At 37.6% G+C, this 15845-nt stretch overlaps 1 long non-coding RNA gene across 1 annotated transcript in view; it reads right to left on the reverse strand.

Moving 5' to 3' along the window:
* The window catches only part of LOC137216091 (uncharacterized), a 207966-nt gene that overhangs the window by 33577 nt on the left and 158544 nt on the right, over positions 1-15845 (reverse strand). Inside the window, exon 5 of the long non-coding RNA XR_010939589.1 lies at positions 12474-12595. This is a non-coding gene — a long non-coding RNA (uncharacterized lncRNA). The remainder of the gene's footprint in view (positions 1-12473; positions 12596-15845) is intronic.

Raw genomic sequence — 15845 nt, forward strand, 5'->3', positions numbered from 1 at the left:
GGGTCCAGCCACTCCGTAGCATGTGGGAATCTTCCCAGACCGGGGCGTAAACCCATGTCCTCTGCATCGGCAGGTGGACTCTCAACCACCGTGCCACCAGGGAAGCCCATGTGCATTAATTTTGTATCCTGCAACTTTACCAAATTCATTGTTTAGCTCTAGTAGTTTTCTGGTGGCATCTTTAGGATTTTCTATGTATAGTATCATGCCATCTGAAAGTGACAGTTTTACTTCTTCTTTTCCAATTTGTATTCCATTTATTTCTTTTTCTTCTCTGATTGCTGTGTCTAGGACTTCCAAAACTGTGCTGAATAATAGTGGCAAGAGTGGACATCCTTATCTTATTCCTGATCTTACAGGAAATGCTTTCAGTTTTTCACCATTGAGAATGAGGTTTGATGTGGGTTTGTTGTATATGGCCTTTATTATGTTGAGGTAGATTCCCTCTAGACACACTTTCTGGAGAGTTTTTATTATAAATGGGTGTTGAATTTTGTCAACAGCTTTTTCTGCATCTATTGAGATGATCATATGGTTTTTATTCTTCTATTTGTTAATATAGTATCACATTGCTTGATTTGCATATATTGAAGCATCCTTGCATCCCTGGGATAAATCCCACTTGATCATGGTGTATGATCCTTTTATTGCATTGTTGGATTCTGTTTGCTGGTATTTTGTTGAGCATTTTTGCATCTATATTCATCAGTGATTTGGTCTGTAATTTTCTTTTTTTGTAGTATCTTTGTTTGGTTTTGGTATCAGGGTGATGGTAGCCTCGTAGAATGAGTTTGGGAGTGTTCCTTCGTCTGCAATTTTTTGGAAGAGTTTGACAAGGATGGGTGCTAACTCTTCTCTAAATGGTTGATAGAATTCACCTGTGAAGCCATGTAGTCCTGGACTTCTGTTTCTTGGAAGATGTTTATTCACCATTTCAATTTCATTACTTGTGATTGGTCTGTTCATATTTTCTATTTCTTACTGGTTCAGTTTTGGAAGGTTATACCATTCTAAGAATTTGTCCATTTCTTCCAGGTTGTTCATTTTATTGGCATAGAGTTGCTCATAGTAGTCTCTTATGATGCTTTGTATTTCTGCAGTATCCACTGTAACTTCTCCTTTTTCATTTCTGATTTTATTGATTTGGTCCTCTCCCTTTTTTTCTTGATTGGTCTGGCTAAAGGTTTATCAATTTTGTTTGTCTTCTTAAAGAAGCAGCTTTAGTTTTATTGATATTTGCTATTGTTTTCTTTGTTTCTATTTCATTCATTTCTGCTCTCATCCTTATGATTTCTTTCCTTCTGCTAACTTTGGATTTTGTTTGTTCTTTCTCTAGTTTCTTTAGGTGTAAGGTTAGATTGTTTACTTGAGATTTTTCTTGTTTCTTAAGGTAGGCTTGTATAACTATACACTTCCCTATTAGAACTGCATTTGCTGCATCCCATAGGTTTTGGATCATCATGTTTTAGTTGTCATTTGTTCATAGGCATTTTTTGAAAGCCTCTTTGATTTCTTCAGTGATCTCTTGGTTGTTTACTAACGTATTGTTTAGCCTCCATGTGTTTGTGTTTTTCACGTTTTCTCCCCTTGTCATTTATTGCTAATCTTATACTGCTGTGGTCAGAAAAGATGCTTGACATGATTTCAATTTTCTTAAATTTACCAAGGCTTGATTTATGACCCAAGATGTGATCTTTCCTAGAGAATGTTCCATGTGCACTTGAGAAGAAAGTGTAACCTGCTGTTTTTGGATGGAATGTCCTATAAATATCAATTAAATCTATCTGGTCTATTGTGTCACTTAAAGCTTGTGTTTCCTAATTAATTTTTTGTCTGGATGATCTGTACATTGGTGTAAGTGAGGTGTTAAATTGACCCACCATTATTGTGTTACTGTTGATTTCCTCTTTTATAGCTGTTAGCAGTTGCCTTATGTATTGGGCTGCTCCTATGTTGGGTGCATATATATTTATAATTGTTATATCTTCTTCTTGGTCTGACCCCTTGATCATTATGTAGTGTCCTTCTTTGTCTCTTGTAGCATTCTTTATTTTAAACTCTATTTTATCTAAGTATTGCTACTCCAGCTTTCTTTGGATTTCCATTTGCATGGAATATCTTTTTCCATCCCCTCACTCTCAGTCTGTATGTGTCCCTAGGTCTGAAGTGGGTCTCTTGAAGAGAGCATATATATGGCTCTTGTTTTTGTATTCATTCAGCGAGCCTGTGTCTTTTGGTTGGAGCACTTAATCCATTCACATTTAAGGTAACTATCAATATGTATGTTCCTATTACCATTTTCTTAATTGTTACGGGTTTGTTTTTGTAGGTCCTTTTCTTCTCTTGTGTTTCCCACTTAGAGAAGTTCCTTTAGCATTTGTTGAGCAGGTTTGTTGGTGCTGAATTCTTTTAGCTTTTGCTTGGCTGTAAAACTTTTGACTTCTCCGTGAAATCTGAATGAGATCTTTGCCGGGTAGAATAATCTTGGTTGTAGGCTCTTCCATTTCATCACTTTAAATATATCATGCCACTCCCTTCTTGCTTGTAGAGTTTCTGCTCAGAAAATCAGCTGTTAACCTTATGGGAGTTCCCTTGTATGTTATTTGTCATTTTTCTCTTGTTGCTTTTAATAATTTTCCTTTAAGTTTTTATTTATTTATTTACTTATTTGCGGTATGCGGGACTCTCACTGTGCTCTGGACGTGCAGGCTCAGCGGCCATGGCTCACGGACCCAGCCGCTCCACGGCATGTGGGATCCTCCCGGACCGGGGCACGAACCCATGTCCCCTGCATCGACAGGCAGACTCTCAACCACTGCGCCACCAGGGAAGCCCCTGTCTTTAATTTTTGTCAGTTTGATTACTATGTGTCCTGGTGTGTTTCTCCTTGGGTTTATTCTGCCTGAGACTTTCAGCACTTCCTGGACTTGGGTGGCTATTTCCTTTCCCATTTTATAGTTTTTGACTATAATATCTTCAAATATCTTCTCGGGGCCTTTCTCTCTCTCTTCTCCTTCTGAGACTCCTATAATGCGAATGCTGGTGTGTTCAATGTTGTCCCAGAGGTCTCTTAGTCTGTCTTCACTTCTTTTCATTCTTTTTTTCTTTATTCTGTTCCACGGCAGTGAATTCCACCATTTTGTCTTCCAGGTCCCTTATCCGTTCTTCTGCCTCAGTTATTCTGCTATTGATTCCTTCTAGTGTAGTTTTCATTTCAGTTAGTGTATTGTTCATGTCTGTTTGTTTGCTCTTTAATTCTTCTAGATGTTTGTTCTTTAATTCTTCTAGGTGTTTGTTAAACATTTCCTGCATCTTCTCAATCTTTGCCTCCATTCTTTTTCTGAGGTCCTGGATCATCTTCACTATAATTATTCTGAATTCTCTTTCTGGAAGGTTGCCTATCTCCATTTCATTTAGTTGTTTTTCTGGGGTTTTATCTTGTTCCTTCATCTGATACATATCCCTCTGCCTTTTCATCTTGTCTATCTTTCTGTGAATGTGGTTTTCATTCCACAGGCCACAGGATTGTAATTCTTCTTGCTTCTGCTGTCTGCCCTCTGGTGGATGAGGCCATCTAAGAGGCTTGTGAAAGCTTCCTGATGGGAGGGACTGGTGATGGATAGAGCTGGGTGTTGCTCTGTGGGCAGAGCTCAGGAAAACTTTAATCCAGCTGTCTGCTAATGGGCGGGGCTGGGTGCCCTGTTGGTTGTTTCGCCTGAGGCGACCCAGCACTGGAGCCTACAGGCCCTTTGGTGGGGCTAATGGCGGACTCTGGGAGGGCTCACGCCAAGGAGTACTTCACAGAACTTCTGCTGCCAGTGTCCTTGTCCCCATGGTGAGCCACAGTTGCCCCCTGCCTCCACAGGAGACCCTTGAACACCAGCAGGTAGGTCTGCCTCAGTCTCCTATAGGGTCACTGCTCTTTCCCCCTGGGTCCTGATGTGCACACTACTTCGTGTGTGCCCTTCAAGAATGGAGTCTCTGTTTCCTCCAGACCTGTCAAAGACCTGCAGTCAATCCCACTAGCCTTCAAAGTCTGATTCTCTAGGAATTCCTCCTCCCATTGCCAGACCCTCAGCTTTGGAAGCCTGACGTGGGGCTCAGAACCTTCACTCCAGTGGGTGGACTTCTGTGTTATAAGTGTTCTCCAGTTTGTGAGTCACCCACCCAGTGGTTATGGGCTTTGATTTTATTGTGATTGGGCCCTTCCTACTGTCTCACTGCAGCTTCTCCTTTGTCTTTCGATGTGGGGTACTTTTTTCGTGAGCTCCAGTGTTTTCCTTTCAATGGTTGTTCAGCAGTTAGTTGTGATTCCAGTGCTCTCACAAGAGGGATTGAGCACACATCCTTCTACTCTGCCATCTTAACTGAATCCTCTATCAACATTTTTTAAATGGAACCAATCAACTTGGAAAATCTATGGAGATTTAAGTCCTTGTCCTTCCAGTGCTCGATGAATAAAGGCCCTTCTCTTGAGGTTTGTGTCTTCACCATCTAATGAATAAATGCTCATTTGGGTTTTTTTAATGCATGATTTTAGCTACTTTCCTCCAACTTTCAATACTTTGATTATGCTATCTTCTGTCCAAATCATAGACAGTTATCAAGGATGGGCTGATTTCCAGCTTTTCCATGGCCTCTTCAACTAGCAGAGCCAATAATATTAATGCTTTCAGAACATGAGTTGACTGCTATATATCTATGTTTATTTTGCTGTTCTTGTGTATTCTTTAGCTCTTCAACAAGATCACAAACTCATTGAGGACAGATATTTCTCATCTATTCACACCAGTTTACCACATTCATAGGTTTATCAGTCAGGTTAGATCTAAATTTAATCTGCAGTGCTCATTCTCTTTGGGATTTAAGCTCAATTACTTAAGTTCTCTGTGTCTAAATTTCCTCATCTGTAAAATGGAGACGGTTATAAATGTCTACCTCCAAAGGAATTTGTGAGGAAGAAATTAAGGAACTTATACAGTACAATTATTAAAGTGCATATAGATAATATATTGTCAATAAATGTAATTGCTAATTATAAGATATAAGGAAGTACAATAAACTGATCTACTTGCTTATCGTAAAATTCAGAGATCACACTGTACAATACAAATTGTTAATTTTAGGAAGGAACATTTTAATATTCTTTTTATAACAAATTTCTGCATAAAGAATATATATTTAAAAGATTTCATATTCAGAATTCTAACACCACTATTGTTATGCACTATTAAGCCCGGAAATTAACCCATGGCTTTGTAATAAATAAAAGACATTCAGTAAATATGCCTACAGTTGAGGGAATATGTATTTTTTTCATAATAAAAAATTACCTATTACAATTAACACTAAATATTTATAAATGTAGAGGAGAATCTAATTTGAATATATAAGTAAGTGATAGGATATTTATACAGTAAATATGGAATATAAATTTATTTATTAACTTATTTTGAAAGCCTTAGGAAAGTGACAAATGCTAGTGATAAAAGGAATGAAGCTTGATTAATAAACAGGAGTTATAAAGAAAAATAACATCATTCCTTTATTTATTATCTTCAATTAATTTCATAGAAGCTTAAAGATATGTCATTATCATCCTTCACAAAACACTGAAATAAACATATTCAACAGCATTCACATGCTAAACCAGGCATCTAATTGCATCTTAATTTTATAGTATTTGGAGAGTTTGATTAATATTTTCAATCAAAGTTGAACCAATTTATAGTTAAATTGCTTGTTCTCTGGATGATTCCTAGGGGTTACACATTTGCTTGATTTAAAGACAAATATTCTAAAATGAGGTGAAGGTATTCATTTCTACAATACAACTTAGCACTGTAGGATTTAGTATAAATAAATAATTTCCTGTCTAACATGTTTTATTTAAGTAACACAAAATAAATCATGGTGCATAAGTATGACAGTAGAATAGGCACAATTTTTTTTTTATATTTGTTTTGGTTTTTGCTTAATTGCTTAGCTTGCCTTAAGTTTTTGTCTAAATGTAAATGCTAAGTAAAAGAGGGTGCATTCGAACGTGAGCGATAGGACAGTGTGGTTTAGCTGCAGATGTGAGATTGAGTTGGATAGTGGTTAGTAATGAGACACATTTGGATCCCTCATTTTTCTTAATCTGTTCTCAATATGCCCAAGATTAAGCACCTCCTCATACATGGTAGAATTATATCTATGTACTAACTTTTCTAATTGTAAGACCAATGTTCTTTCCACAAATGTAATAAAGACAATTAATGTACTTAAACAGTCCCATAGTAGGATACATATTCCTAATATGAGTGAGTTATTTTATAAGAGAAATAAGATTATTTTGCATTGAGCCAAATTTCATGATACTACCAAAATTCTTACCAGAGTTTTTCTGTTACATGAGTATAAATATTAGCCCTGGATGTTGGTGAAGGTTGTACAACAGTGTGAATGCACTTAATGCCACTGATCTGTACACTTAAAAATGGTTAAAATGGTAAATTTTATGTTATATATATTTTCTTACAATTAAAATATTACTACTATACTTAGTGACTCTATTTCTGATGTTTCTCATTATATGTTACAAATTTTAAATATTCTGCATTAGACTTGATATTATTTGACTTTAATTTATTACTTTGCATTATGATATATGATAGGCTCAAGGGAAAAATGAGGAAATTTGTTAAATCTACTAATACATTTATTGCAGATAAAAGCAAAATATCAGAGGGGCTTAACGTTAGACGTATGTGCATCATTGGAATTAAATTAATACTATGGGATTTTGGACACCTTTTTTTTTTTAAATAAGTTTTGCATTTTGTTCAATTTGGTTGTAATCTTAGCTCTTTTAAATGCCAAATTAGAAAGAAATAGATGCTGGGATTTCTATAAGAGCATTGTTCAAGATCTACCACTGGCAGGCATCTTCCAATAGAGATTGTTATCCTATTCCTATAGAAAACATTTAGCTGGTTTTTTTTTAATTATTATTATACAAGAGTGTTTCCTTTTGAAAATTTTTTCATGAAAGTGATATTTCACCATGAATTAGGAAACCTCATTTGGGGGTAAGTCTATACCTGGTTAAGTAGCAATGGACCAACTTTGGAGCAGTCCCTGACATGTTCCTCATTGGCATCATGTTAGCTGACAGGATGAACATACTCAGATCATACAGGCCTACCTTATTTTATTGTGCTTCCCTTTATTTCACTTCATCAGTATTGTGGTGGGGTTTTTTTGTTGTTGTTTTTTTAAATTGAAGGTTTGTGGCAACCTTGACTCAACAAGTGTATCGCACTATTTTTCCAACAGTATTTACTCACTTCATCTCTATGTGTCACATTTTGTTAATTCTTGCAATATTTCAAACTTTTTCATTATATTTGCCATGGTGATATGTGATCAGTGATTTCTGATGTTACTATTGTAATTGGGGGCATGAGGAACTGTGCCCAACGTAGATGGCAAACGTAATCGGTAAATGTTGTATGTGTTCAGACTGTTCCACCAACCGACTTTTTCCCCTTTCTCTCTCCTTTTCCTCAGACCTCCCTATTCCCTGAGACACACCAATTTGAACTCAGGCCAATTAGCAAACATACATCGGCCTCTAAGTGTTGAAGTAAGAGGAAGTGTTGCATGTCTCTCACTTTAAATCAAAAGCTAGAAATGGTTAAGCTTACTGAGGGAGGCATGTCAAAAACCAAGGTAGGAGAAAGCTAAGCCTCTCATGCCAAACAGTTAGCCAAGTTGTGAGTGCAAAGGAAACGTTCTTGAAGACAATCAAAACTGCTGCTCCAGTGAACACATGCATCATTAGAAAGCGAAACAGCCTTATCACTGATATGGGGAAAGTTTGAGTGGTCTGGATACATCAGACCAAACACAACATTCCCTTAAGCCAAAGCCTAATCCAGGGCAAGGCACTAAGTCTCCTCAGTTTTATGAAGGCTGAGAGAGGTGAGGAAGCTGCAGAAAAAAAGTGTGAAGCCAGCAGAGGTTGGTTCATCAGGTTGAAGGAAAGAAGCCAACTTTGTAAAATCGAAGTATTATACAAGGCGAAGCAGCAAGTGGTGATGTAGAAGCTTCTCCAAGTTACCCAGAAGATCTAACTCAGATAAATAATGAAGGCGGCCACACTAAACCCCAGATTTTCAATTTAAATAAAACAGCCTTCTATCGGAAGAAGATGACATCTCGGCCTTTCATAGCTAGAAAGTGGAAGTCAACACCAAGCTTCAAAGCTTCAAAGGACAGGCTGACTCTCTTGTTAGGGGCTAATGCAGCTGGTGACTAAAAGTTGAAGCCAATGCCCATTTGAAAATCCTAGGGCCCTTAAGAATTATGCTAAAGCTATCCTGCCTGTGCTCTATAAATGGAACAACAAAGCATGGATAACAGCACATCTTTTTACAATATGGTTTACTGAATATTTTAGGCCCACTGTTTAGACCTACTACTCAGACCAAAAGGTTCCTTTCAAAATATTACTGCTCACTGACAGTGCACCTGGACACCCAAGAGCTCTGATGGCGATGCACAATGAGATGAATGTTGTTGTCATGCCTGCTAACACAACACCCATTCGGCAGCCCATGGATCGAGGAGTAATTTTGACTTTCAAGGCTTATTATTGAAGAAATGCATTTTCTAAGGCTATAGCTGCCAAAGGTAGTGATTATTCTGATGGATTTGGACAAATTCAATGGAAAACCTGGAAAGGGTTCACCATTCTAGACGCCATTAAGAACATTTGTGATTCACGGGAAGAGGTCAAAATGTTAACATACACAGGAGTTTGGAAGAAGTTGATTCCAAGCCGCATGGATTGAGGGGTTCAGTTCTTGAGGGGTTCAAGCCTGGAGTGGAGGAAGTAACTGCAAATGTGGTGGAAATAGCCAGAGAACTAGGATTAGAAATAGAGCCTGAAGATGTGACTGAATTGCTGCCATCTCATGGTAAAACTTGAACGGATGAGGAGTTGCTTCTTATGGATGAGCAAAGAAAGTGGTTTCCTGAGACGAAATTTACTCCTGAAGATGCTGTGGAGATTACTGAAATAACAACAAAGGATTTAGAATTTTCCGTAAACTTAGTTGAGAAAGCGTCAGAAGGTTTTGAGAGGACTGACTGCAATTTTGAAAGGAGTTCTACTGTGGGTGAAATGCTATCAAACAGCATTGCCGGCTACTGAGAAACCTTTTGTGAAAGGAAGAGTCAACAGATGTTGCAAATTCATCGTCGTGTTTTTTAAGGAAATTGCCACAAATGCCCCACCCTTCAGCAACCATTACCCTGATCAGTCAGCAGCCATCTACATCATGGCAAGACCCGCCACCAACAAAAAATTAAGACTCTCTGAAGGCTTAGATGATGTTTAGCATTTTTTAGCTATAAAGTATTTTAAAATTAAGCTATGTTTATTTAGACCTAATGCTATTGCACATTTAATTAGACTACATTATAGTGTAAACATAACTTTTATATGTACCGGCAAACCAAAAAATACCTGTGGCTCTCTTTATTGTGATATTTTGCTTTATTGCAGTGGTCTGGAACCAAACCCATAATATCTCTGAGGTATGCCTGTATAAGCAATCACCCATACCACCCGCAAGCCCTGAAGGAAATTTAGATAACAAAGACTTTAATTTTTATTTTATTTTATTTATTTTCAGTTGCGTTGGGTCTTCATTGCTGCACGCGGGCTTTCTCTAGTTGCGGCGAGTGGGGGCTACTCTTCGTTGTGGTGCGTGGGCTTCTCATTGAGGTGGCTTCTCTTGTTGTGGAGCACAGGCTCTAGGCACACAGGCTTCAGTAGTTGTGGCACGCGGGCTCAGTAGCTGTGGCTCACAGGCTTCAGTAGTTGTGGCTTGTGGGCTCTAGAGCTCAGGCTCAGTAGTTGCAGTGCACAGGCTTAGCTGCTCCGCAGCATGTGGGATCTTCCCGGACCAGGGATCGAACCCATGTCCCCTGCATTGGCAGGTGGATTCTTAACCACTGTGCCACCAGGGAAGTCCAAAGACTTTAATTTTGATAGGAAGGAAATTAGTGTTTTCTGTTGTTGCTTCATAATAAAATGGCATATTTTTTTCTTCTTCTTAGACTGTCTTTCTTGACACGTCTTTTTCTTTCCATCTTCTTTTTTCATCTTAGAGGCAGCTCAATTTATTTCATGTTAAGTTCTTTATTTTATATAGTGTAAAGTTATTTGGGAACTCAATACCCCAATGATACAATATGAAACGGCAGAATGTTTGGTAGCACAATATTTGATGTACTGAGAAGCCAGAAGAATTGACAGGATGTACTGGGACTCAACTGTGAATAGGATTAATTTTTTATCTCCTTGGATTATATTCCAATATCATGCTAAAATATCAACCTTGAATTAAACAGAAAAGTCATCTATACTGATACGGGAACTGAGGTGGGGAAAGGAAAGGAATACATTCTCATATGTCACTCATTATCAAGAAAATGAACAACCAAGGCACAGACAGAGAGGAAATATTTGCAAAAGATACCTTTGATAAAGTACTTTTATCCAAGTATATATTGTACAAGGAACTCTTAAAATTCAACCATTAAGAAAACAATCCAATTAAAAAATGAGCAAAAGACCTTAACTGACACTTTACTGAAGATACACAGAGGGCAAATAAGCATATGAAAGGATGCTCCATATTACATGTCATTAAGGAATTGCAAATTAAAACAGTGAAATACTGCTGAACATCTATCAGAAAGGCCAAATTCCAGAATACTGACAACAGCGATTGCTGGTATTGAAATGGAGCAACAGGAATCCTTATTCACTGCCGCTTGGAATGCAAAATTGTATAGCCATGTTGGAAGACAGTTTGTCAAGTTTTTACAAAACTACACATATCCACAGCATAATATCCATAAACATCTCTTTCATATTTACCAAAGGAGTTGAAAATATATCCACAGAAAAACCTGCACACGGATGTTTATAGCAGCTTTATTCATAATTGCCAAATCTTAGAAGCAACCAAAATGTCCTCCAGTCTGTGACTGGATAAATAAACTGTAGTATATGCAGATAATAGAATATCATTCAGCACTAAAGAGAAATGAGCTATCAAGCCAGGTAAAGGCATAGAGGAAACTCAAATGCATATTGCTAAGTGAAAGAAGCCAATCTGAAAAGGCTATATATAGTATAATTATTTCTATATGGCATTCTGGAAAACACAAAACTATGGAGACAATAAAAAGATCAGTGGTTGCCAGGGATAAGCGGGAGGAATGAATAGATGGTACAATGAAACTATTCGGTATACTACTATAAGGATGGGTACATGTCATTGTATGTTTTTCCAAACCCATAGAATGTTCAACACCAAGAGTGAAGTGTAATGTAAACTATGGGCTTGGGTGATTATGATGTGTCAATGTAGGTTCATCACCTGTAATACATGTGCCATGCTGGCAGGGGATGTTCATACTGGCAAAGATTATACACGTGCGGGGGCAGGAGGTACATGAGAAATCTGCATACTTTCTGCTCAATTTTGCTGTGAACTTAAAACTTCTCTAAAAAATAAAGTCTATTAAAAAAATAACAGTATCGCAACTTCACAACTAGTTTATATGAAGCGTTTCACATTATTTAAGTTATTCTGATTGATTTTACATCTGTTGCTCTGGGAAAAATTATTTTAACGGGAAAATTTTTTGGATTAAGTACTTAATCATCAAAATTATATTTTGTAACAATGTGAAAGATCTGTGGACTTTAGGATCATCTAGAACAGTATTTGAGACTTTCTGTGCCATACGATTTTTAGCACCATGTGCAAATGTTTTAACCTTTGTGCCCATCAATTTACCAACATATAGTATGGAGAACAGAACAGCTCCTCACATTTCTGAGAAGGATACGAGACAAAAAGGCAGCCAACATAGAGGCTGGCTCAAAACAGGCATTAAGAAGTATCAATTACCTGCTAGCTTTGTCTCCAAAATCTACTAATTAGGCAGTGAAACTTTTCTTATTTCAAACTTTATTTTGACATTTGGGTTTCTAAATCTTTTCTCCTAGTTGGAAAGCTAGCAGAACCCTAGAGTTATCAATAAAACAAAAACCTTTACCCAGCACAGTTGAAGGGTACAGTGTGTATTTCAGTAAAATTAATATTGTTATTTATGCAGTTAAACTTTTTAACCAATGATATTCCAGTAACTTACTAATTGCTCTGTCAGTTGCTTTTTAACTTTATTTTTTAACAGAACGTTCTGAAAGGGGTTTTAAATAAATATAAAATTATATGTCTCTGAGGGTTTTTCAGAACACGTTGAGAGGCAAAACTAAATTATCCACATGTACGAGACTTTACAAATTCACTGAGAATTCCACAATGCTAGATGTTATTGAATTAAAGTTGGATTAGAAATGTAAAAAGAGAGAGGAAGTTGTGAAAATTATGTGTCAGTCTTACCTGGGAACTAACTGTTCAAGCAGTAAAAACAGGACGAATCTTAAGTTGCTCTTCAAGCTCTAAGGTAAATAAGAAAATCCTCCAAATCTGCTGAGTTACAAAGCAGAAAGTGCCAAGTGTCCCTGAGAAGTTAAATACAAATGAGTCAGCTAGGTGCCCACTAGAATGCATAGGCCACACCTCCTCACACAGAGTTTGTTACCTTGCAGGTGGCAAATTTCTTGTTTAGCTACTGTTACATCCAGATTGTGATTGGCCTTTTCCTGGAAAGTTCTTACATAGTTCATTTCAATTAATTCCTTTACTAGTATGTAATTAAAGACATTTGTATAACTGTTATATGAAAGTCTTTCACAGTGTCTTCCAAAACTGTTTGGTTTTATTTCCTGAAGACTATAGGTAACTAAATTTTGGATGTAGTCATGTATTTTAATTGCCTCACACTGTGTCTTCGGTGTCACTATGGTGCCAACGAAATACTCCATTATTTGAAAATTTTTCATCATTTAAAATCACTATTAATATTTCAAATAAGACTTCAGAAATATTTCTTTATAATGAGATAACATTAAAAGTATTGGAAATGCTACATAAAAATATTGTAACATATTTTCTACTTAATTTATATGGATTAAAATCTAGTGGATAATTTGGAGACTGAAAACAAGAAATCATAACACTTTTGTATTATTTTGTTAACTTTTCTGCTTCTTCACATTTAAATTTGATTGCCAATTTTAATTTTGAAAATATGAATTTCTGTTTTAGAAGAGCTGCATATGACCATGAAAACCATAAATCATTTACATTTAAAAACAGAACGTGTCTTCTTCCAAACATAACTCTGAATTTCAAATTTCTATTAAAACATTTTCTTTAGTAGACCACTGGGTAATTTTAAAACATCTCATCTTTATATTTCAGTTCACTACCTGCCAACTTTATTCTTTCTAAACTCATAACTTTCACGAATGCTGAAAACTTTACTGCCCACTATGAGTATATTATTTCTAGCATATTCGCTTATTGCCATTTTATTTCTGTCAGAAAAATTCATACTCTGTACATCAATTTCTACTTGTTCCTTACCTTCACATTATAACAAAATATGTAACCCATATTTGATACTGTTTTGATTATTACCATTTAATGTAAAAACAGTAAAACTGACCACTTTCTAAGTTTCTTACAGTGAAGTAGAGAAAGACAATCTCAATTAGAGTGAAGTGGGAACTTGGAGGAAGGATGATAGGAGTCAGTAGGACTTGAGAGAGGGTTAGAATATTTGTGGGAACTTGACATACACAGAAGGAGGAAACAGTACTCCAATTATGTAAAGGGGCGAATCCAAAGGAATAGAAGCATAAACTAATATGGCAGGTTCAGAGAATAGCAAATCGCTGTGTAGCTGGAATGGAGAGAAATACATTGGATACCAAGCTGGACAATAGGCGTAAAATGATATCAAGGAGAGTCTGTATGATATGCGCAGGCATTTAGATTCATCCTGATCAATGGGAAACTATCTGGAATTGGAATACGACCTGGTCAGAATGTCAGCTTGCTCACTCCCTCTTGCGAGAGCACAGGAATCACAACTAACTGCTGAACAACCATTGAAAGAAAGGCACTGGAACTCACCAAAAAAGATAGCCTACATCCAAAGACAAAGGAGAAGCCAAAATGAGACGGTAGGAGGGGCGCAATCACAATAAAATCAAATCCCATAACCGCTGGGTGGGAGACTCACAAACTGCAGAACACTTATACCACAGAAGTCCACACACTGAAGGGAAGGTTCTGAGCCCCACGTCAGGCTTCCCAACCTGGGGGGTCCAGCAACAGGAGGAGGAATTCCCAGAGAATCAGACTTTGAAGGCTAGCGGGATTTGATTGCAGGACTTCAACAGGTCTAGAGGAAAAAGAAATTACACTCTTGGAGGGCACACACAAAGTAGTGTGCGCATCGGGACCCAGGGGAAGGAGCAGTGACCCCATAGGAGACTGAGCCACACCAACCTGCTAGTGTTGGAGGGTCTCCTGCAGAGGCTGGCTGTGGCTGTGGCTCACCATGGGGATAAGGACACTGGCAGCAGAAGTTCTGGAAAGTACTCCTTGGTGTGAGCCCTCCAGGAGTCCGCCATTAGCCCCACAAATGGGCCTGCTGTAGGCTCCAGTGCTGGGTCGCCTCAGGCCAAACCAACAGGGAGGGAACACAGCCTCACCAATCAGCAGACAAGTGGATTAAAGTTTTACTGAGCTCTGTCCACAGAGCAACACCCAGCTCTACCCACCACCAGTCCCTCCCAACAGGAAGCTTGCACAAGCCTCTTAGATAGCCTCATCCACCAGAGGGCAGACAGCAGAAGCAAGAAGAACTACAATCCTACAGGCTGTGAAAAAAAACCGCATTCACAGAAAGATAGACAAGATGAAAAGGCAGAGGACTATGTGTCAGATGAAGGAACAAGGTAAAACCCCAGAGAAACAACTAAATGAAGTGGAGAGAGGCAACCTGCCAGAAAAAAAATTCAGAGTAATGATAGTGAAGATAATGCAGGACCTCGGAAAAAGAATGGAGGCAAAGATCGAGAAGATGCAAGAAATGTTTAACAAACACCTAGAAGAATTAAAGAACAAACACCTAGAAGAATTAAAGAACAAACACCTAGAAGAATTAAAGAACAAACAAACAGACATGAACAATACAATAACTGAAATGAAAAATACACTAGAAGGAATCAATAGCAGAATAACTGAGGCAGAAGAACGGATAAGGGACCTGGAAGACAGAATGGTGGAATTTACTGCCGTGGAACAGAATAAAGAAAAAAAGAATGAAAAGAAATGAAGACAGACTAAGAGACCTCTGGGATAACATTAAACACACCAGCATTCGCATTATAGGAGTCCCAGAAGAAGAAGAGAGAGAGAAAGGCCCGAGAAAATATTTGAAGAGACTATAGTCAAAAACTTCTGTAAAATGGGAAAGGAAATAGCCACCCAAATCCAGGAAACGCAGAGTCCCAGGCAGGATAAGCCCAAGGAGAAACACACCGAGACACATAGTAATCAAATTGACAAAAATTAAAGACAAAGAAAAATTATTAAAAGCAACAAGGAAAAAGGACAAATAACATACAAGGGAACTCCCATAAGGTTAACAACTGATTTCTCAGCAGAAACTCTACAAGCAAGAAGGGAGTGGCACGATATATTTAAGTGATGAAAGGGAGAACCTACAACCAAGATTACTCTACCCGGCAAGGATCTAATTCAGATTTGATGGAGAAATCAAAAGCATTACAGACAAGCAAAAGCTAACAGAATTCAGCACCAACAAACCTGCTCCTCAACAAATGCTAAAGGAAC

Source organism: Pseudorca crassidens, chromosome 21, assembly GCF_039906515.1.
Source record: "Pseudorca crassidens isolate mPseCra1 chromosome 21, mPseCra1.hap1, whole genome shotgun sequence".
NCBI classification, from domain to species: domain Eukaryota; kingdom Metazoa; phylum Chordata; class Mammalia; order Artiodactyla; family Delphinidae; genus Pseudorca; species Pseudorca crassidens.